Source organism: Callorhinus ursinus, unplaced genomic scaffold (assembly GCF_003265705.2).
Source record: "Callorhinus ursinus isolate GAN/ISIS: 27379988/994484 unplaced genomic scaffold, GSC_fseal_2.0 scaffold2, whole genome shotgun sequence".
Classification (NCBI taxonomy): Eukaryota; Metazoa; Chordata; class Mammalia; order Carnivora; family Otariidae; genus Callorhinus; species Callorhinus ursinus.
Window position 1 is genome coordinate 18,052,553 of NW_027397064.1, and position 22,294 is coordinate 18,074,846.

Consider the following 22,294-nt stretch of genomic DNA (forward strand, 5'->3'; position numbering starts at 1 on the left):
GTGTTGAGCTGAAGGAAGGGGTGTCTAGCGTGGAGGCGGGGTCATGGAATGGTCTCAGGAGGCCCTGGTTTTCTGTGGGGATGAAAGATGCTAACCTTGCCCCTTTCTCTGTTCCCTCCCACAGGTGGCTGCCCCCTGCCTTCCTCCATCCAGCCATGAATTGGTGGTGAGTGACAGTCCCTTCCCTACCCTGCTGGTCTCTTTCCCCCCTTTCTTCAGCTCCTTCGTTACTGCTGCCTTTAGACCTAAGCATGCTGCTAGCCCCGGAGGGTGCTGGGCCATTAGGTAAGGAGGCGGGGGGGACACTTCCCGAGGCTGAAGCTGGACTGGGAGGAAATGAGTCATGAGGTCCCTTCTGATGAGATGCAGGGCCTCCTATTTCAATTTGAGACTGAAGTCCTTGGAAAAACCCATAAAAGGGCATCTCGCATGCCTCTGGGCCTGGCCAGTGCCTGTTGCTCTGGGGCTTCCAGGACCAGGGGACGGCACCTTCTACCTGCCAGGACCAGATACCCTTCGGCTGGAGGAAAGGGAACGGATAGCCTGACCCACAGAGTTCGCCCGCCTGGGCAGTGGCTCACATTCAGGTGGCCCGTTGCACCTCTAAGCCCCTTGGCTGACTCTGCTTTTCTGCTCTGTCTCCGTGTCTCCCACCCCTGCCTCCCCCAGCAGGCTTCCAGAAAAGTGTGGATAGGGGCAGGACGCCTATGAGTTGTGGGCTGTGGGGAGAGGGGCCTGTTCCAGACGGATCCCAGCTGGGCTGACTTGGAACACTGGGAACTTTTCCTCCCGGCCCTCTCAGGGCCTTCTCACCCTCCCAAGGCCCCCCCCTGCTCCCCAGCCCAGCACTGGAGGGGGGCAGGGCCCTGGAGGCTGGAGGGGAGGGGTCTGCATGAGTACAGGTGCATCCGTGTGTGTTTGTGTGGGGGTGGGGGGAGGGGTGTCCTATGGGCACATAGGACAGAGGGCCCCTATGGGCACAATCTGACTTGCTGATACAGAGGAGCCTCTGATGATACTGGTGTGGGTGGGAGTCTGGGGGAGGGGGCCAGGATGTCCTGGTAGTTTCAGGCCTCTGCACACTCGCTCAGCCTGGGTACCGGAATCTCTGTCAGGCCACCTGGTCTCTTCTTTCCCGCCAACACCTATTTGCCCAGTGACAGTGGACACGTCCTGCGATCTTTCTGGACCCCAGCTTCCCTTACTGTCAAGGAGAGGGGTTGCTCCAGATGCTCCCAAGGCCTTCTCGGTGCTGAGAAGTGTCCACTCCACCGAGGGTTGTTGCTGGAATGAAATAAAGTTTGTAAAAGTGCTCGTGACTCAGCCACCTCGGGCCCACGGCCGTGTCCCTGGCCTCTGCAGCCCTGGCCCAGGCCCTGCCAGGCTATTTCTGTTCCTCGCAGAGGCCCCTCCTCCCTGGTCTCACTGGGCTCAGACCCTTCCGGGCCTCAGCTCTGCCCGGCTGTGCCGCTCCAGATGTGACGTGTTCTTCGCACAGAGCCTAGTCGCAAGGTCATCTGACAACGGCGGGGAGGGGCGGGTGGGGTGAGGCCGGGGTGCAGGCCTGGTTTGCAACTGCCGGTAAGAAGTCACTCTGGGATTGTGGAGGGTCACCACGGTGGGCGGGTGGGGGTGGGGTGGGGGAAGTGGGGAGCATATGTCTCATCATTTCAACCCAACTGCCACCTCGCCTCTGAGAACAGAATGTCCTTGGCTGCTCTAGGATAGCTGGGGGGTCTGGGGTTTAGGGATCTCCAGGCAGAAGCCAGATTCCTGGCCACTTGGAGTCTTGTGAGCTTTGTTTACGTGAGGAAGGGTCAGGGGTTGGAACAAAAGGGAAGAGGTTGGCATTCCAGCTGGAAGGGTTGCAGTTAGATACCAGAAGGAACTCCTACCTGAGTGAGGCAGTGGAATCTTCCCGTCCCTGTGATGTGCCCCACCTGCTCAGGAGGCTCTGACCTTCCTGGAGGCTGGGTCAACCACCTGGTGGTGGAATGGTTGACACACCAGCTTGTGCTCCCCGAGGCTTCCCACCTAAATCAGAACCGCTCCCCGCCGAACCTCCGTGGTCAAGAGTGCGGGGGTTAGCCTCCCTCCCTTTGGATCCTGGCTCCCCAGTCTCCGCTGTGTGACCTTGGACACGTTGTTTAACCTCTCTGAACCTCAGTTTACCCTCTGCAGATTGGGAGCTCGTAATAGCAGCTACCCTATAAGGTGGTTAGGGAGAATATAAAGTCGATGAGTGTATTTTTTTTTAAAGATTTTATTTATTTGAGAGAGAGAGAGAGAGAGCACACATGACAGAGCACAAGTAGGTAGGAGCGGGAGAGGGAGAAGCAGACTCCCCGCTGAGCAGGGAGCCCACATGGCCCAGACAGAGACAGCACCCCCACATCTAGCCCCCCCTCTACCTAAGCCCAGGACAAAATCTTTGGCTTTTTTTTTTTTTTTTTTTTAAGATTTTATTTGTGACAGAGCAAGAGGGAGTGGGAGAGGGAGAAGCAGACTCCCCGCAGAGCAGGGAGCCGGACGCAGGGCTTGATCCCAGGGCCTCGGGATCATGACCTGAGCCGAAGGCAGATGTTTACCTGACTGAGCCACCCTGGCGCCCCGTGAATGTACTTATTTAATCCATATTCAGGGCCCTCCAAGGCCTGCCCACCTGATTTGGGGTAAAAGTCCAGGTTCTTGCCTGTACCACCCTACAGGACGGCTTTGCTCTCTGACATCTCCTTCTAGAAGCTCTCTCCTTCCCTCGGCGTCAGATACCTGGTCTTCTTGCTGGTCCTTGAACACAGCAGGCACGATGCTGCTTCAGGACCGCTGTTGTGTTCCCCCCGGCTGGGAGCCCATTCCCACGGATATCTTCGAGGCGAGGCTCTTTCCCTCCCACGGGTGTTCACGCAAGTGTGAGATTTCCCTTCCCCTCCCTGCTCTCCTTGTCCCTCCACGTCTCACGACCCGGTACCCGGTGCGTCTCACTTACGGGGCTCCCCCCATACTAGCATGTCAGCCTGTGTGGACAGGGACTCACTGCTGTATCCCCACCCTCCGGCACGTAGTAGGCGGTCACCTACTCGGTGTGCGTTCACCGAGTGGCTGGAAGAAAGGCGTTCAGCCGGACGCCCGGTGCGGATTAGGGGCTCAGCAAGTGGGACTGCTGTGGCCCCTTGTTGCCCCGCTTGCCCATGGGCAGGGGTCTGTCTATTCGGAGGCGGGGGGGGGGTGTGGGCCTGGGCCGGAAGCTCTGCTGTCGTCCCCAGGGAGTGGGAAAGTGGCCCAGGGGAAACCGGGAGAAAGTTTGGCTTCCCCCAGAGAGCACTCAGCACCTGTTTCCTCAAGGCAGGCGAGGCAAGTGCTTTGAGCAGGTTCACAAGAGGGAGGAAAGGGCGGGTTATATTTTTCCTTCCTTTTCCATTTGCTGCCTCCCCTTCAGCCTTGGCAGAGCTGGTCTCTGGTGTCCCTGCCCCCTTCCCTCGTGCCTCACACGGTGTGTGCCTGTCTGTTGCAGTTTCCCCAGGTCTCGGGGGGCTCCCAGCTCTCCCTCTGGCCTTTTTAGTCATCTTGCTTCGATCTTACCCCCCTGGGATCAGGAGCCCGCGTCCTGGGCACAGGATTTCTGCCTGGCGTGTGCCTGCCAGGCACATTCTCCAGCCTGTGCCAGGCCAGCCAGGGCAAAGTGGCTTAATCTTCAACCCGTGTTTTCATCTTACTCAACAGATGTTGCCCAAGGCCTTGGGTAGAAGGGTCCTAGGGTCACCTCCCTCCTGTGGGGTCCCCCGGTGGGGGCAGGATGAAGAGGGGAGAGGGCTTGTTTGCCACGGACACTCCTGATCCTTGGAAATTGCTGAAGCAGCTTTTCTCAACTTCTGAAAAATAAAGAGTCAAAAGGAATTTCCCGAGGGTGTTAGCCAAGTGGAGTGGCCGCCGAGGTCGGCTGGATGGTGAGCCCTCCTGCACACACAGCCTGGCACCCAGGAGACTTGCGCTGGGGACACAAGGGGGTGCAAGTGCTTCTCCTCACGCAGACCAGCCCCTTGGCAGGTGCTCAGAATGTCCTTGTGGGATGAACTGGAGGTCGGGTGGGGAGTTTGTGAGGGCGAGAGGGAAGAGGTGAATGGGACAATGGGAATGCCAGGCCAGATTCACCCATATTAGCGATCAGAGCAATGGGGAGACGTTAACCCTTGTATGGAACTTTCTTTCTGCCAAACATGGTTCGGAAAGCTTTGCAAAAATAAACTCATTTATTCTGCAGGACAACACAGCAAGAGAGATGCTGTGATTATCCCAATGTTACAGATGAGGAACTGAGGCCTCAGGCCCCAGAGATATTCAGAGAGGGAGCTGGGATTTTGACTCAGTAGTCCAGCACTGCTGTCCACCCTCCTGACCATCAGTCATGAGAAATGTCATTCACTTGCATGACACCTGCAGTTTTCAAAGCCCTTCCCCTGACATCGGGCCATGGGGAACCCACAGTGGGTTGTGTGAAAGTCTGGGCACGTTCGTGAGAGCCACCTGGGTAGGCCGAGGAACAATGTGGGGCTCAGAAAGGCTAGGTGACCTGCTCATGGTCCCGCAGTATTTGGGGGGTGGGGGGTGGTGTGCTGGGTCAGGAGTGGGGTTTTAGATTCCTGGTTCTGCTTTCTCCCCAGGATCCCCTAGATGCTTGCTGCTGATGTAAATACTGGATGCAGCCAGGTGGACTTTTCTGGGATTTCCTCTCCTTTCCTTTCCTTCCTTTCTCCCTCCCCCCTTCATTTATTTGAAGTAAAGTCGACACACAATGTTACATTAGTTTCATGTGTTGGGATTTCTTTTTCTAAACAGCTCCAACCACAAGTGTACCTAGCTAGCTTAGGGCCTGGGATTTAGGACGGAATGAGAGGACTTTAGACACCATTTGGTCCAGTCCTGCTCTGTTTCAGGTGAAATGGAGGCCCTGAAATTTTTTTTTTTTTTTTTGACTTGAGTGTATTTTTACTGTGGTAAAATACAAATAACATAAAATTAACCATCTTAACCATTTTCGAATGCACAGTCATGGTGTTAAGTTCATTTCTGTCCTTGTATAAGTGTCACCCATCCTACTGTAGAACTCTTGTCATCTTGTAAAACAAAACTCGACCCATTTAACAAGAGCTCTGCCCTCCCCTTCCCCAGTCCCTGCCAACCACCATTCTCTTTGTATCTCAATGAATTTGACCACTTCAGTGCCTCATGTGAGTGAACTCATATGATATGTGCCCGTTTGTGACTGGCTTGTTTCACTTAGCACTGATGTCCTCAAGACTCCCTGTGCTGTGGTGTGTGTCAGAATGTCTCTCCTTTTCAAGGCTGAGTAATACTCCATTGTATGTCTGTGTCACAGTTTGCTTACCCATTCCTCTGTCCGTGGACATTTGAGCTACTTCTGGGTTTTAGCTCTTGTGAAGAACGCTGTTTTCTTGAGAGCAGCCATTCTCCTGGGCTTGGGGTGGTGGTCCTGAGATTTTCAGATGACTTTCCCAAGGTGCCCGAGTGTCGGATCTGAGGTAAGAAGGCACCACACCGCCTCATGGAGGAGGAGGGTGGTGTGATGTTCCGGACAAGTGTGCAGAGCCCTCAGCCCTGAGGACGCCATCTTGCCCTGCATCAAGGAGAATGACTAGCAGTCGCTTTACTTTGAACTCCAGGCTCTGACAAAATTTCATCCTCTGGCCATGAGGGCCATGAGCGGCCATCTTGGAAGATTCTAGAAAACGGAGCAATGTCAGGAGAGAGAGGCTTGGTTTTCAAAGGAGAGAGCAAACTGGGCATTACATTCCAAAGAAGATTCTCAGAGTGGTGAGGGGGGCTGAAGATCTTTTGTGCAACAGGGCTGCGCGGTCTGGAGAGGGAAAATATGGAGCAGGCGCAGACTGGGAGTGAGAACGTGGGGAAGGGCAGATTTGCTATTGCTCTCCAGAGTAGAACCTGGCATGGAGGTTCTTACAAAGAGGAGGAAAGAGACTCGGATGTAAAGAAGAGCTAACATCTAAAATGGCGTGTCGGTGGGGGGCAGGGGTGGTGGTATTGCTGTCTGTTGCTGGAACCCATGTTCACTAACACCTGCTAGGTGTAAGGTGGGTGCTGATGGCAAGTTCCTTCTCTGGGGAGGGCCTGGTGGAAGTCCCGCCCTTAGACTGGGCTGTGAAGGGACATGGCTCCTGGAGGTCAGGGCATCCATGAATGTGCTGACCACCATCCCTGGGACCTCCACTGGGAGAGACCCAAGTCAGGTGAAGAGAAGCCCTTGGGAGCCATGTTCAGTGGGGGAGAAAGAGAGGAGTATGAGATGGAAACTGATTAGTGCCCGCCTGGGGGCTTCTGACCAGAAGTGGCCTTGGGGGCCAGGGAAAGAAGCAATCAGTTTGTGCTGCGGTGGCTGAGGAAGTCTGTCTCCTGTTTCAGGTCTAGTTTAAGATTGGAGCAAATGGAAGAGAGGAGAGGAGGAGAATGGAGAGCTGAAACAGAGAGGGGGCAGGGACTTCATCTGAGTTCCTGAGCCCGTGGGGGAGCCAGGGCACATCCAGAGTAAACATTTTTGGCCAGTCTGCCCTTGCCGGAGGAGGAGGGTGGAGGGGAGTGGGGGCCAGGTGATTCTGTGTCATTTTGGTTGGTGGTCCTGGCTGGGCGTGCTGATGGAACTGATGAGTGCAGGAACGGAAAGAGCGTGAACATGGCATGTGTGGAGGAAGGGGCCAGATAAGGGAGGAGTCCACATGCCGGGCAGGGGAACTTGAACTTGATGAGCCAAGCAGTAGGGACATTGTGGGTCCTTGAGTGGGGAAGTGACCCAGAGCAGGCTCTGAGAGAGTCTGCTGCCAGCTGTGGGGTGCGGCTCGGTGGTGAGGGGGCTGTGGGAGGAGCGCTGGGCGCAGGTGCTCAGCTGGAGTAGAGAGAATGCAGACAAGAGTGGCCAGAGGGGCACAGAGGAAGTGCCTAGGGAAGCCCGGACTCCCAGTGCCCTGGGAAGGGGACAAGGGCATCCAGTGTGGAGCAGGGCCAGGAGGGGGCCGGGTGAGTGCCCGCCACCCCTGCCGTTGTCCCCTCTCTTCCAGGAACCGTGTGCCGGGTCCCCGGGGGTGAACCGGGGCCGGCCTGAGGACAGGAGTGGGCTTGCGCAGGCCCCTCCCTGGGGGGGGTGGGGTTGTGCAGGGAAAATCAGGCATCACATTTCATTTAATCACACCCGGCCTGTTCTTTTCCTCTGGGGGCCTAGGCCTGCTCAGGAGAGGATGGAGCCCCTGGGGCGACTTCGCCCAAACACTTCATGGGGAACCAGGCCGCCGGCCTGCCTCGCACCCTGGCCGGGGCCTGGCACTGCCTGTTCCGCACCCTCTCTCCAGCCCCTGGCCTTCAGTGCTGATGCCCACCCCCCAGTGGCTCCCCCTTCCCAGGATGGTGGGAATTAACATGGGGAGGGGGTGGGGGGCGGTGGTAGGCGAGGGGCAAACACAGGCTTTGAGGTGCAGACCTGGACACTCGGTTTCTGCATCTGCCCAAAGGGTTTCAAAGTGCTACCGGAGCGGCGACGGCTCCGTGATGTTTTGTCCTTGTGTGATTGTCCCGCTCCCACTCCCACTCCGGGGACTGGGGGGTCTGTGATGTGCCCGCCCGGCCCTGCCCCCTCTAAGTGCCCCCTGCTCTTCCCTCTTGCTTCCAGCCCCTCCCTTCATCTGCTTAGGGTTCTATTTCTGGAGCAAGTGAGCCTGGAATAACCTGCTGTGGGTCCCGGGGCTGAGGACGCTCCTCCAGCCCCCACCAGCCCTACCTGCTGCCCCCCCGCCCCGCCCCGTCCTGCTAGGCAGTGCCACCTGTGATCTCACAGTGGGTTGCCATGGCGGGACATGTGACGTCATGGGGTCTTTTTGGCCTGAAAAACTGCCTGGATTCCAGGCCTCCCAGAGGGCAAGAGTGGGGAGGGCTGGAGCAGTGGAAGGGAGGAGGGTGTGAGGAATTTCTGGACAGAATGTTCCTCCGGAGGCTGAGTCCGCATTCTGCGCCAGACCCCTCCCCCGAGCCTGGGCTTGGGCATCTACCCCCCCCCCCCACCGCCGCCATGGCCCTTGCCTTTTCCTTCCTCCACAACAGCGGCCCACAGATACATTTTTTCCCAGCCCACCCTCCCTGCAGGCCACCAACATGTCATACTGCACAAACCTCTGGGCATCATCCCAGCCACCCAGCCCCTCGAGCCCACACAGTTAGGGGTGGGTATGCATGCGCAGAGGGGGCGTGCGTGTCTTTTTTTGGAAAAAAAAACTTGAGGAAAGGATGTGCAGTTTCCCTTATCCGCCCTGTGGTTCGCAACCCTTCACATTCAGGAAGTTCTCTCTGATGTCTGGTCTCAGTGTCTCCTGCTGCCGTCCATTTCCTCCTCTTCCTATGGCAGTGCACTGAAGGGGTCTCTTCCTCCTGAGGATCCGAGACAGTTCGTCTCTAAGTCACAGAGAGCTTGTTCCCAACGGGAGGGCAGTTGCCTGAGGGGAACTTTCAGTGAGTGAAGATCTTCGTCAGGGAGAGGAGAGAGAACATGACAGGGCTGGAGGGAGCCTGGTTCAAAGACCAGCTGGGCAACGTTGGGCAAGTTACTGAACCTCTTGGACTTCTGTCTCAACTGCAAAGTGGGGTCATGCTTACCTCGGCGGTTCCGAGGATTGATGGTGGTGGAAGTAAAGAACTTGATATTATGCTCAGGTCATTAGCACCTCATGAACAGTGGTTGTTACCGTGTTGCCATTATGAAAAGGCATCCCCAGAGCAGGACAGGAAGATGTCGGGCAGGTGAGGCACGTAGAGTAGAACACTTGAGGAGGCCTGGCTCTCAGGGTTGTGTGGGTGCACCTCGAGCGAGCTGAGAGTGGATGCCTCCTGAAATTTCCTGTCTGAAGCACCTCACCCTCGTCCCTGCCTTGCTGCAGACTTCCAAGTTTGAGACCCCAGAGCAGAGTGAGTTGTGAAGCGCAAGGTCTGGCCACCAAGTGGCACCAGGTCCAAACCCTGCCACCCACTTGGAGTTGTCCTTCCTGGGGGCGAGGAGGATTCTGGAAGACCCCTGGTGGGGCTGTGCGTTGGCTGCCCTCGGCTTTGGAAAGCCTGGGGTCCTTAAGATATAGGTTTTGTTGGGGAGCCTGGGTGGCTCAGTCGGGTAAGCATCCGTCTTCAGCTCAGGTCATGATCCCAGGGTCCTGGGATCGAGCCCTGTGTCCGGCTCTCTGCTCAGTGGGGAGTCTGCTTCTCCCTCTCCCACTACCTCTTCCCCCAGCTCTCTCCTTCTTGCTCTCTCACAAATAAATAAAGAAAATCTTAAAAAAAAAAAAAAAGCCAAAGGTTTTGTCCTGGGCTTAGGTAGGGGTGGGGCTAGATGTGGGGGTGCTGTCTCTGTCTGGGCTCCATGTGCTACATCCTTCTGCAGCTGAGCCTCAGGGGGAAGGAAGAGGAGAGCCTGCAGGGAGGTGTTCTGCTAACCCTGCCTGCAGGGTGGCTAGGGACTGGGGTGAGGGACAGAAAGGTGAGCTCAGCAGTGGGCCCTATAGGACCTGGGTGCCAAGCCCAGTATTGCCACGGACCCCACTGTGAGAGGCTGGGCGTCATACCTCTCTGTACCTCCGTTTCCACACCTGTGAAACAGGGAGGGAGGGGGATGGTGTCTGAAGTCCTACTCAGAGCTGGTGTTCTGAGGAGTGGTGTGCAAGGATCGGGTGTGTCCTGGCCCAAATCCAGGCAAAGATGGAGGTTCGAGACCTTGGCTCCACAAGGTCCGGGGGTGCTGCATTGTCAGTAGTGAGCATGGTCAGGGGGCCGGGGAAGAGTGAGGGGCTCTCTTGGTTAGCTCACTCACTTGGTATTTGCTGAGGGCCTACAGTGTGCCAGGCCCAGTCCTAGGCTCTGGGGGCTATGGGAACTTACGTGGTAGCAGGGAAGGAAGACCTGAAGTGAGATCAGGAAGTAAAATGCATAGTGTTGGAGAGTGAGGGGTTCTAAGAAGAAAAATAAACCATGCAACAGGGAGAAAATATGTGTTTGAGTGGGTGTGCCCAAGGGGGGCTAACAGCCCAGGCCGAGTGGGGCTCTCTGGCTGTTGGCTCCGGCTCAGCCACGTCAGGACCCACAGCTCGGGGGCTCTGGGAGCTTCCCTACAGCATCGCTGAGGGCCTGGGGGAGGGGGCGGTGTCGGGGGGGGGGCCTGCCCTCATGCTACCTGTCCCTTGCCTTTTTCATTCCCAGTAGCCCCATCCCTGGCGGCGCCTAGGAAACGGAGAAGCAGGTCTCCAATCCCGGGACTGGGGCGGAGGAGAGGGCTGGGGAGCTCGGCACGCATGCTGGCCTGTGTTTGCAAGTACCGCAGGGGGCTGGGGGGGCACTGGGTGTTTAGCTCCAGAGGGGCTTTTGGAAATTTTTACCTTCTCAGGGAGCCCCTGGACCAGTATGTTGAAGGCATCTGCTGGCTGGCCCTGTGGCCGGCCCCTAGCTGGCCCGGGGAAGGGGTGGGGACAGAGGGGCTGGTGCTCAAGTTGATTGCTGGCCAGGAGGGAAGTTTCTCTTGCAGTGCTGAGGCCTGTGCTTTCTAATATTGACTCATCTCCCTGGTCTGTGCTGTGCCAGACTGGGGAGGGGTGGAGCAGGAGGGTCAATGTGGGGTAGGGTGGGCCTTGGGAGTGTGCAAGGTAGAGATGAGAAATAACAGCTAACATTTACTGAGAGCTTTCTAAGTGCCAGGCCCTGTTCTAAGTGCTTAATGTGCGCCGTCTCATTTGGCGCTCACAAAAAAGCGCTCTGCAGGCCTGGTGAGGAGCAGCAAGGACAAAGTGACCGGTTCAAGTTCACACAGTTAGTAGTAGAGTGAGTCAGGACACGGCCCTGGCGGTCGATGGCTGACGCTGTTAGCTTAGACCCGTGGTTTTCGAAGTGTCATCCGCAGGGCCGGAAACCTTTGGGAAATACACATTTTTGGGTCCCTCTGTAGGTCCCCTGGTTTAGGCCCTCTGGGCAGGGCCTGTCCCCTGTGTGCCCACAGGCCTCCAGGTGATTCTGAGGGCTGTGCGAGACTGCCGGCCAACATTCTGTTCTGCCCAGAGGCTGGGCCTCTTAGGAGGCTTTCCTTAGAGCAGGACGAGGGGCTCTTTAGGGCCTATCGTGGGCCTGGGGCAGGTGCTTTCCCTCCCTCTTCTCTGTCCCATTCCATTTCTGTCCTTTCTGACCACCCCCCATCTAGGCAGGCTGGTTAAGAGTGAGGGCTTTGGAGTTGACAGATCTGGATTCAAATTGCAGTTCCGTGGTGTAGACTCTGCCTATAGAAGGTCCCTGTGATCTGCCCTGCTGGAGTGCTCCTCCTCGCCTGGAGGCCAGAGCAGCCCAGAGAGGATGCGCTTGGGCCTTCCCGCCTAGCCATGGTCTCCACAGGAGCATTGCAGAGCCTTGGACCAGAAGGGAGAGGTGGGGGGTCAGGGGCCAGTGCTGCCGAGGACTCCCCTGGTTGGGGCTGGTGGCTTTTGGAGGCTGAGGGGAGAACCTGGCCCTGATTAGCGGGCAGCTCCTGGAGCTGAGCCTGGGTCAGGGGTCCCTGCCTGGTGGCCTGTGGCTCGGGAGTGGGGGCTGGGAGGGGGCTGGGGGAGGACTGGGGTTGGGCTGGGAGGGAGTGGAACGTGGCATCTTTACTTCTCCAGAGCCTGCTCAGGCTCCAGGTTGGCTGACCTGGGGGCTGGGAGGGCCCAGCTGACTTGCCTTCCCATCTCCTACTCTGTGCCTGGGCCCTGTCCTCCCTCAACCGTCTAAGTTGCCTTGGCTACTTAGGAAGTTTCATCCCCTGGAAAGAAGTTCTGGCCTTAGCCTCCCATCCTCCCGGCCGTTGGGGTAAAGGAGTCCCGCCACTTCCTGAAAGAGCCCCGCTACCTTGATCTCTGTCGGCTTTCTTCCTCCATGCCCGTCTTGGTCCCGCTCTCCTCCCTGATGCCAGAACCTCTCAGAGGCCGTTCTCTCCATTCCCCTGTCTTCCTCAGGGCTGAGGAGCTCACCAGCAAGGGGGTTAGGGCGGGCATCTCCTATTCTGAGACACTGTATCCTAAGCTAGTCTCTGCTCATCCTGGCAGAGGCTTGCTTCCTCACCTTCACGGTCAAGCTCATGTCCTTCTGCGAGATTCAGGGGCCCCTGGAACCACTTCACTGTGTCGGGAACGGAGCCCTAGGGACCGGAGGCAGGAGGTGGACCTGGAGTGGCAAGTTTCTCTCGTGTTATGGGCGTCCAAGGAGCCTTTCAGGATGCCGTTAGTAGGAAGCACGTCTGTTGGTCCTGGCTGGGAAAGGGTGGCACTGGCACGAGGGACAGGCTCAGTCCACAGGTGTTCATTGGAGGCCCTCTACACATCCTTTCCAGTCCCTGGCACGAGGGATATGGTAGCCGAGCTGCTTATAACGCTGCTTTGAATCTGTTTAGGAGGCAGTGGGATAAGACTCACAGAACAATATTGGGGAACAAGACATATTCCCGTGATGAGATTATTTGTACCCTAAGGACCAGATACGTAGCCCAGAGGGCAGGCTTATTGGAGTTCGAAGGTGGGAGGGAGTCCTCCTTGCAGGGTGTCCAGGAAGGGCCTTGTGGGGAAGGAGAGCTTGTCGGAAAAGAGCATGGGTGGCGGAGCCTTTCCACAAGCAAAGGCCCGGATGCGTGAAGAAGGAAGGGGATCGAGGTGACAGGTCTGGATGGGGCCGAGTTTTGGGGCATGGACACAGGTCTGCGAGCAGGCAGGGCTAATGGTGCAGGGCCTTGAAAAGCCCGCCGGAGTTAAGATTCCGGCAGGCCTCATCCTGGGCTGTGGTGATTTCACACAAAGAGCGTGAAGCACAGAGTCTCAGGATGGGGTACAAATCCTGTTGTTGCCAGTGGTAGTTGATGACTTTGGACCACTCATTTAACTTCTCCTTTTCTGTGAAGTGGGGCTCACAGGTGCTAATGGGACCCACCTGCCGGGTTCTTGTCATGAATAAATGAGCCGGTGCTGGTGAAGAAGTCTGGCCCATAGGAGCAGGCATGACTTTTACCTGCTCTGTGTCCCTTTTTGAGGAGTCAGCACTGAGTCAGAGGCCTTGCTGGGGTTTGTCGAGCTGGGTGGTTCTAGTACCAGTAGGATTGTTTTTCATTTTCCAAACCTGGTTTCCCGAGCTTGGGGCTAGCTAGGTTAAGTCTGAGCCTTGGGTTGGCGCCATGGGCCCTGCCTCAGGGGGCATTTTGCCCCATCACGACCACCAGCCCTGGGGACAGAGCCAGTCCATGGCTGTTCACCCTGAGGCCTCACACTGTTTTCTCCCTGTGTTCACAGCCCATCAACACTGAGAGTGCACCGAAGAATGTAGCCAACACGGTGAGTGACAGCAGGTGCGGTGGGTGGCAGGGAACATCCCGGGCAAGCATGGGGAGCCCAGAAGGCAGAAGGGCGATTTTGGGGAAAGTGAACACATACATTTGGGGACATCCTTTTGGAGTAGATTTGAGGAACTTGGGGGAAAGTGATGGGGATGTGGGTCATGTTGGGAGCCGGGCATGTGACCTCACTCGTGTGTTCGGAAATGGATTGCTAGGGAAGTAGGCAGGCAGGTGGGAGAGGCCAGTGGTTAAATGTGGGCTTCTTTATTAAATATGTAGAATGCGAGAAAGCCGGGCAGATGTTTCCAAACAGATCTTTCTGACTTCGCAGAAAGACAGACAGTTTCCCAATTTCCTCAAGGCTGCATGGAGGAGGAAGGGAAGAGAGTGGGTGGGTCCTGCAGTGGAGAAGCTGAAGTCAGCAGCCGAGGGGCATCTCCTGGCCATGGCTCGCGCGCAGTAATGGGCTTACGGTTGGAGGGCTTGCGTTCAGACTCTACCTCCTCCAAGCTTCTAATTGTGCGACTGTAGGCAAGTCATGAGCCTGTGTGTGCCTCTGTGTTCTCACGTGCAAAATGGGAACAGGAAGATCTCCCAGCATAGTGGTTGTGAGACACAGGTGAGAGGGTTGGCTAGCTCTGAGGGGCTTTTAGTGGACAAAGGAAAGCTAAACAAACAGCAGAGTTCTCTCCCAGGCCCTTCTGCCAACCCCCTCACCCCTGCCAAAGCCAGGAGGTGAAAGACCAGGGTGCTTCTGATTCCCTTCCTTGGCTCCCCGCTCTGACTGCCTTTTCTCCATCTCCAGGGAGAAGGAGCTTTCCGGGGTGGAAACACACGGAAAAGCCTTGAGGAAGACGTAAGTATGGGGATGGGGAAGCGGAGGATGTGTCTGGGCTCATGGTGCCCTAAGGGGATTGCCGGTGTGGGTCATGTCTCATACCTGTCTCGTTTGGTGGAGCATCCCTTGCCTCCTTTCCAGAAGGGCAGGCGGGGGTCACTTGGCTCTGTGGCTGAGCAGGGGAGGAGGCGTTGGGATGGTGAACAGGTCCCATGTACTTATGCACTGGGCCTCTGTCTTGGCTTTGGCCTCCAGCTCAGCTGGATCCAGGGTTCATTTGCCCACCACTTTGCCAGACCTCCTCGGTGCTCCAGGGTGGGGGGTGGGGAGGGAGGCCAGAGAGGGAGTGCTCTTTGAGGCCTGGCGTGGTGGTGAGCAGTCACCAAGGTAAGGCCAAGGGAAAGGGGCAAGGGGACTAAGGGCAGAGGTGAAGAAGGACCCCTGGGCTCGCAGAGGGTCATCAGACCTTGGGGAATTGCAGGCTCTACGTCTTGGGAGAAAGGAGCCTTTGAAAATGTCAGAGTCTTCCGTGTGACTTAAGTGCCATTGATTGACTCAGGAGAAGGCTGGAAGATGGGCTAAGCCAGTTGATCCCTCTGGGCTCCTCTTGCCATGCATTTTTGGTGGAGGTCAATGGGCAAATTCCTAAAGTGGAAGAACCCCAGGGAAGGGCAGAAGGGGCTCTCCCAGGACCCTGCTTTGAGCAATGCTCGTGTCTGGGCTTGGCCTCACATCCCTGGGGGAGACGCCCCACAGCGCTGGGCCTTTCTCTGTCTTCCCCACCCTCCTCTGATAGTTTGCCCCGCTGCTGGCCTCCCTATCCTTGCCCGCCCCGATCTGCAGAGGAACAGGGAGTGGTTTGGCGGTTGGCACGGGGGAGCTGTTGATGGCATGAGGCCCTATCATCTGACAGCTGCCTGACCCACGGTGGGAAGGGCCCTGGGGAGGTGCTGGGACAGCAGGAGGCATGTAGGCAGCCGCACTTCTGTGGGGAGCCCACCGCCACCACCGCCTTGCTCCCCACCCCCCCCACCCTGGGCAGCCCTGCAAGGCCAGCCCTACAAGGCGGAGGCATTCCTGGGGCTGCACGGCCTGTCTGGATGGAGCGGGAGCATGCCTCTTAAATTAGTGGGGAAGGCTCTGTTCAAGGTATGCGTGGGTCCCACGGGCACAGAGTGCACCTGTTGGGGAGGGACTCTTGTCCAAGTCTATGATATTTCTGGGGCTGGGATGTGGGTCAGAAATTAATTTTTGTGTGTCCCTATTACGGAGAATGAACTTACTTAATGCACACAGAACATATAATATGTGCTCAATAAATATTAGCCATTCTTATTCCTGTTATTTTGACTAAGGCCCAGGAGGTGGGCTGGCATTTGTTTGTTTGTTTTTTTTTTTTGATTCCTACCCCCCACCCATGACAGATGCTCTGGTCCCATTTTTTAGATGGGAAAACAGAGACTTGAAGGGGCTCAGTGACTTGATGAGTGCCTTCTCCATCCCTTCCTGGGTCTGCTGCTTGGATCTGGTGTTACCCGGCTCTCCCAACCCTTGGCCAGGGGGATGCTGTGTGAGCCAAACCTTTTACAATGGCCTGAGCACATTTATAAGCCAAGTCCTAATGCCGCTGCTTCCCACAACCCCAGCCTGGGCCAGACATAGCTTGTCAGGGGAAGCTGCAGCAAGAGAGAGTGAAGTTAGACATCATGATGAACTTTCTGATGCGACAATGGGTATGACCTTGGTCCTCAGAAAGAAAGAACTGGCCCTTTAGTTGGGACAAGAGGTTTTTTCAGAAGAAAATTTTGTTGATTTGGGATGAGTGTGTGTTTGTGTCTGTGTGCCAGGGTGGGTAAAGGTTGTGTCCTGTCTGGTTAGGGGACGAGGGACAACATGAATTTTGGTTTAGCCAGTCTAGTGAAGGGAGCAGGTTCTAGGATGGCCTGTGTACTGCAAAGGAGGGAAGACCTAATCTTCCAAGTTCCCGGACATCTGTCCCAGTCTGGGTGCTCTCAGGGTCATTCGTCCATGCCCCCGCCCAGCCAGGGCCCCCCCCCCCCGCAGTCTGCCCCGAGTGAGGAGACCTGTTTCAGAGGCTGCGCCGTTGCAACCCTGGGCCTCCTGGCGTGATAGTGTGCCTGTTCGTTGAGCTGTTTTCCTGTCTCTGGCCTGTGGCCCAGGACTCACAGGGCAGGAATGGCTGTTTTCCTCCAGCAGGGTTGGTGTGTAGAGAGGTTTGTGGATGGTGTGCTGTGTCGCACTTTGTTTTGGAAAAATCCAGGCTGGTGGGCAGGAAGGAGAGAGGAAGGGGTGTGGCTGGAGGGACTGGTGGGGGTGGGAGGGTTGGCCACAGCCCCCGGAGGAGAGGTAGGAATGGGGACGGGCCCCTGACGTAGATTGGGCACCAATTTCTGGCTGCCTGACATGGCCCCTGGTGTTTCTTACAGACCCTCCTCCCAACTGGGCCCCCTCGGGACTGGGGCTCAGGAAACGCCTTTTCTTTTGGTCCAGAGCTGTTGTGTTTGGTCTGTGGACCTCAAAGGCAAGCAGGACTCTTCCCACACAGTCGTTTTGCTCTAAACCAACCCCGCCCAAGTCCTGGGGTTCTCACTCCTTGCTGCTGGTGGAGAACTGGGTGGTGGTCCACAGGGAGGACCAAGGCAAAAAGAGTTGGGTGGATCTGCAGGAGGAAGGGTAAGGGTTAGACACCAGGAGGAACTTCCGGATAGTGAGAGAAGCAAGACACTGTTTTGGCGGGGGTGGGGTGGAATTTCCTTTCATGCTGTTCTCTTCTTGAAACAGAGACCACGGTTTGGTGATGACTGTAGGGGAGACTTCTTGGTGCCTAGGCAGTTGAATCAAAGCTGTATTACTGATCTCTGTCTTGGGAGGGGCCGGGGGGAAGTTGAAGCCTGGTGGGCAAAGGGCTTTGACAGCCCCAGAGAGGAGAAGAATGGGGTGAGTGGCGGACAGAGAACTTATTTTCCTTTTAAAATAAAATCTTTGTAGTACTCTTTGTAAAGCCCTCTGGTAGTTTCCCCTGGAGGCTTTAGGTTGGAACAGGTAAATCCCATGAAATCCCACGGGCGCTGTGCTATCCCCAGTTTGAACAGGGAGGAACAGGACGGTCGATTCTTGAAGAGTGTCTCCCTTCATGGAGTGGAAGTTCTCCGAGGTCAGGGACTTGGCCTCCTCTGGTCCCCGGTGCCTAGCACGTCGCCTGGCACACAGCTGGTGGTCCTTGGTGAGGGCTTTCGGGATGAGGGATCGAGCACCGTGATGGGCAGCAGAGATGACCAAGGTGTCCACTCGCTCCCAGCCTCTCAGCAAGGGCCTGTGTGGTGAGGCGCATAGCAGTGGGGGGCCCATCTCTGGCCTCCTGTGTGAGGTCACCTGTGTGTTTTGGAGCATTAGGTTGTGCTTGCTCACACCCCGCCCCCCCCCCCGCAACGAACGGCGTGAGATTCTCCACGTCCACTAGACCCAGACTTGTCACCCGTCTATGTCTGCTTTCTGCCAGTGAGTGTCACATGTCCCCAAACTCTGCGGAAAACAGGAAGCCCCGTCAGTTAGAGGCTAGCCCGGTGATTCAACAGGGGATGACCACCCAGCTGTTCCCATCCCCGTCATCTGGTGGGGTCACGGCCCAGGGCAGCTTCCTCCTCTGCCTCCCCTGCCCTGGCCAGCCTGGTGGAGCAGAGCAGGCTTGGACTTTGTCTTATCACCTCTGGAGGCGGCATGGCCAGACTCTGTTGGGGCCAAGTTTTTATTTATCTTTCCTGGCTTTTTTGGTGTGGGGAGGCTGAGGAATGTAGAGTGTTGTAACATTGGGAAGGGGGGGTGGAGAAATGGGATCCAGCTCTCCTGCCCCATTTTTCCTTTTCACCCCTGCTCCCCAGGAAGCTCCTGGCTCCCCTTGGCTCCCCAGTCCCCTCGCCAAGCCGGTCTCAATATCGCATTGTCTCCCTGTGGCTCCGTGGGCTGGGACCCGTGGCCTTGGCCACACCTCACGCCTCGGCTACAGCTGTGGCTTCCAGTGTTTGAGGCAGCCGTGGTGGCCTCCTCCAAACGTGGCTGTGGGTCGGCAGCAGATGAAACCCGAGGGGCTATTTATAGCAGGGTGGCCCTGGGGCCTGGAGCAGGGCCTAGGGCCTGGGGAGGTTCAGCGACTCCTCATCAGGGACCAGTGAAATCAAGACGGATGGCGTGTTGGGTCTCTTGTGTTCCTGTGGGTGGGTAGTCTTGGAACAGCCTGGTTTGGGGCTTGAAAACCAAACATGATCCCTCCTTACCACCCCCGTGCCCCCACGCCTGACTCATGCAAACCCAAGTCGTCAGGGCCAGGGGGCTGTGGAGACAGAAACTTTCCACCCTGACAGTCCCACTTGGCTGTTCGTTCCTCTTGCTGCTGCCACAGAGGCTGAGCAGGGGAGAGCTGGGCCGTGGCCTACAAAGAGGGGGCTCTGGGTGCAGCCTTCTCCTGGGGGCTGGATGGAGAGCTCTCCTCTTAGCAGGGCTGCCCTGACTTCGGGCTCGGCCGGGAGCCAGGCCTCCAGGCCTACCACCCACCCCTGCCTGGTAGGCGCCGTAGGGCCCTGGGGGAGGCTGGAACTGGCTTTTCGGCTCTGGGCCCCCATGGTCAAACTCAGAGTCTGAGGGTGAATCCTGCTGGTTGTCGACTTCCCTGGGACTTGGGGGTGAGTCACTGTGCCTCAGTTTCTCCTCTTCTTGGCAGACTATGGTCCTGTCTCCTCCGAGAGGTGGTTGCAACTTGGTGGTTGGGAAAGGCTGGGAGGCACGGGGAGGTTTGGAAGGCGCCAGAGGGCTCAAAGGGCTCTGGCTGGGCCTGGGAACTAGAAGCTGGGTATTTGTGCATCAGGTGAGATAGCTGACAGGGTGGGCAGCAGCTGTGATACTGGGCTTTGATTTTCTATAGAGGTGAATGTTGGTTGTATCTCTAACTACCCTTTTAATTGTGTCAGATGTAGTAACAGTAACACTGTATAAGTGCCCCATATGCATGCTTCTTTTAAATCTTCAAACCACTTGGTAAGGATTGCCCCATTGTCCGTGTGACGTTAGGGAGGCTTGGAGTGTTAAGGGCAAGGTTGCAGGGCGGGATGCTTGGGGACCCCGGCTCTGCGCTTTCATCCTTGCACCATTGGGTTGTCCTGGGCTGTTTGGGACCCCAGCGTGGGTCCATTTGCCTAATTTTGTGCAAGTGGACCACCCCGGAGATGGGTAAGGGGGTGCCAGACAAGGGGCGGCGGGTCCTTGGGAGCATGATTTGCTGCCTGGCACTGGCCCCGGCTGCTACATGCCATGCGGTCCCTGGCTGCTCTGGACCCACAACTCTTGATTCAATGGCTCAGGGGTGCTGCTTTGAAGGGGAGGAGTGTGGGGAGATGGTGGTCGGCCGACAAAGGTTCAGAGCCGGGCAGAGGGCTGCCGCACCAGCCTTTCCTTCTTTGAGGCTTGCAGTCTGTATTCTCCCCTCGGGCTTACTGTTGACGCTGTCCAGTGAATCGAGACGAAATGTGTTTCCATCCATTTAGTATCTGTTTTATTGCGTGTGTGGACTCTGTGGATGGCGCCAGCCCAGACTGCTCTCAGCATTTGGGATTTCTTCCTTCCCCGGGGAAGGAAAAGCTAAGCCCTTTGGGGGCTTGCATGCACACTCCCAAGGAATTGGCACTGATGGCCCTTTGGCTTTAAGTTGCTGTGTTGCCTGGGTGTTAGGGGGCCTGGGCTGGAATGTTGGCAGAGAAAGGAGGAGGGCATCTGTGTTTGTCCACAGCCCCGACTGCTCCCGTGGCCGGCTCTCCGCCGGCCCCCTCCATAATGCTGCTTTTCCTTTCTCTGTCCCAGGGCTCCGCCAGAGTCACCCCAAGTGTCCAGCCCCATCCCCAGCCTATCAGGTATGCCTGGCCTATGGGGGGCAAGGGGTGGGGGTGCCGCAGGGAGGTCACTTGTGGGTGTTTCCAGCAAGTCATACCTTTGGGTTTCTGAGCCCGAAGTCATAAAGCCACAGGTAGGGAGCATGGGGAGACATGCCAGCCACAGAGAGAGGATGCAGGTGGATGCCCCTTGGAAATGCTCGTGTTTTGATTTCTAGCTCGAAGCCAGGCCTTGAGCTGGATTCTTTATGTCCCTGCACGATCTCATCTAGTCCTTGCAACAAGCGTGCAAGGTAAGTATTTTATTCCCATTCAGCAGATGAAGAAACTGAGTCTCAGGGAGGTAAGGTGACTTGTTAAAGGTCACGCAACCACCAGGAGGCAAGACTTGGGTGTGCCTTCGGACTGGCAGGTGTCAAGGCCTGTGCTAGATCCAGGTCCTCTTCATGGGCAGGGGTTTTTGATGTTGGAGGGTCGTTTCTAAAAGGAAAGTTCTCCATCTGGCTGGCTGGCAGGGGCTGGGGGAGGGGATGCATGAAGAGTCGGTGCCTTGCTGATCCAGAGTCTCTTTTCCCTGCGTCCGGGTTCTATGGTTTTCTGGCTCAGGCTCTTCTCTCTCTGCCTCACCTCCATTCCTGAGGCTCCCGAGATGAGTGAGAATCTGGCCCCAGGGAAATGGAGCCCCGGCCAGAGAGGGCTGGTGTGTAGCTAAACCCACTGGGTTGTGGCCCAGCGGCCCATAGACCGGGGTGGCCCTTTGGAGAATCCCCTTCTACCGTTACAGCTGAGAACCACCTTGGGGTGGGTGGGTGCCGGGCGCAATGCTGAAGTTGTCCAGGCGGTGGCACTGTTCTGCCTTAGGATGCCGCCCCCCCACCCGCCACTGGCCCCCCCAAAGGCTGCAGTGAGGAACCTTATCTTAGGGATAAGGAATGGTGGGGGCTCGGAGGTTAAATTCAAACTGGGCTCCCTACCACAGCCTACTGGCCCCTCTACCACTTGGCTCCCGTCCTTGTCTCCATGGAGAAGCCATACATCACCCTTGGCTCCCTGAACTCCAAGCCCCGTCTACACACCTGGGCTCAGAGTTAACCCTGGTGGACATCTGGATGTGCCGCCCCATCTCTTTGAAATACCCTGGTGGTATTCTCCACTGCCCCCCAGTCTCTCCTTTACCCTGCTATAGTCAAAGATTCTCAAAAGGAAATGTGAATGTGGACCACCTTGGATAGACGGGAAGTGAGACAGTAGCGGGTTGGTGATGGGGTAAGGAAGTGTGGGGGTAGGAAAGGTGTGAGGTGCCCCAGAAGCTGCAGGTGCACCTCAGAATGGAATTTCAGTGTCCTGACACGCATTTCCCCTTTCTGGGCCCTCGTGCTGGGAGAGAAGCTGGGTGAGGTGTAAAGGTGTGAACCCCTACCTCCCCTTACCCAGAGCCCAGCCCAGGGGCTTCCCACCTCTTTTAGGAGCTCAGATGGCGCTGGGATTTCTGGGGGCCACCTGCCACGGCAGCAGCAAAGGCTCAGCACCCTCTGTTTCCTGGGCCCTTAGAAATCATGGAGGCCACTGCCAAGAAATAGTCCTGGCAGGCAGTGGAAGCTGCCAGAGGTGGGGGAGAGTCAGGGAACAAAGGGCAGGAGCTGGCCTGCCTCCGGGGAGGGCTGGAATGTGCACTGTGGTCTGGCTTACCTGGAGCCCAGGTGAGCGTGTCACCTGAGCTGCCTTTTCCCCTGAGAAGCCTCCCCACCTACTCTACAGCTTGGGAGCAAGGGGAGGGCAGCCCAGTGCTCAGCCCTGGGATGCTGGAGAGCACCCAGCTCAGGCTCTCCTTCCTCTTCAAAATCTATCCCGGGATCCTTTGAGAGACTACTGCCAGACCAGGTGGCCGCAGTGTGTCGGGAGGCTGAGCTGGACTCCCGGGCTCCTAGCTGGCTCCCGTCCTGGCCCTGACCTCTAGGATCGCAGGTTGAAGGCAGGGCCAACAGGATGGATGGGCACTTAGGATTGCTGTCATGACTGAAATGGCCCAAGATCCTGCCAACCCCTGGCCAGGTACGCCCAGGCTCCCAGGCTCCCAGGCTGGCCTTGCTGGCTGCACGGGCCTTGCTAGAGGAGGCCTCTGGCCTTGGCTCTGGGTCAGGGAAGAGCCAAGCCTCCTGGGTTGGAATT

General features: G+C 57.0%; 1 protein-coding gene across 8 annotated transcripts in view; it reads left to right on the forward strand.

The window, feature by feature from the left end:
* TNS1 (tensin 1) overlaps nt 1-22,294 on the forward strand; it is a 223,792-nt gene that overhangs the window by 110,991 nt on the left and 90,507 nt on the right. For all 8 annotated transcript variants that reach the window (XM_073878801.1, XM_073878812.1, XM_073878821.1 and 5 more), the window contains exons 4-7: nt 125-166; nt 13,347-13,388; nt 14,196-14,246; nt 20,097-20,146. The gene's annotated coding sequence lies outside the window, so the exon portion shown is untranslated. The remainder of the gene's footprint in view (nt 1-124; nt 167-13,346; nt 13,389-14,195; nt 14,247-20,096; nt 20,147-22,294) is intronic.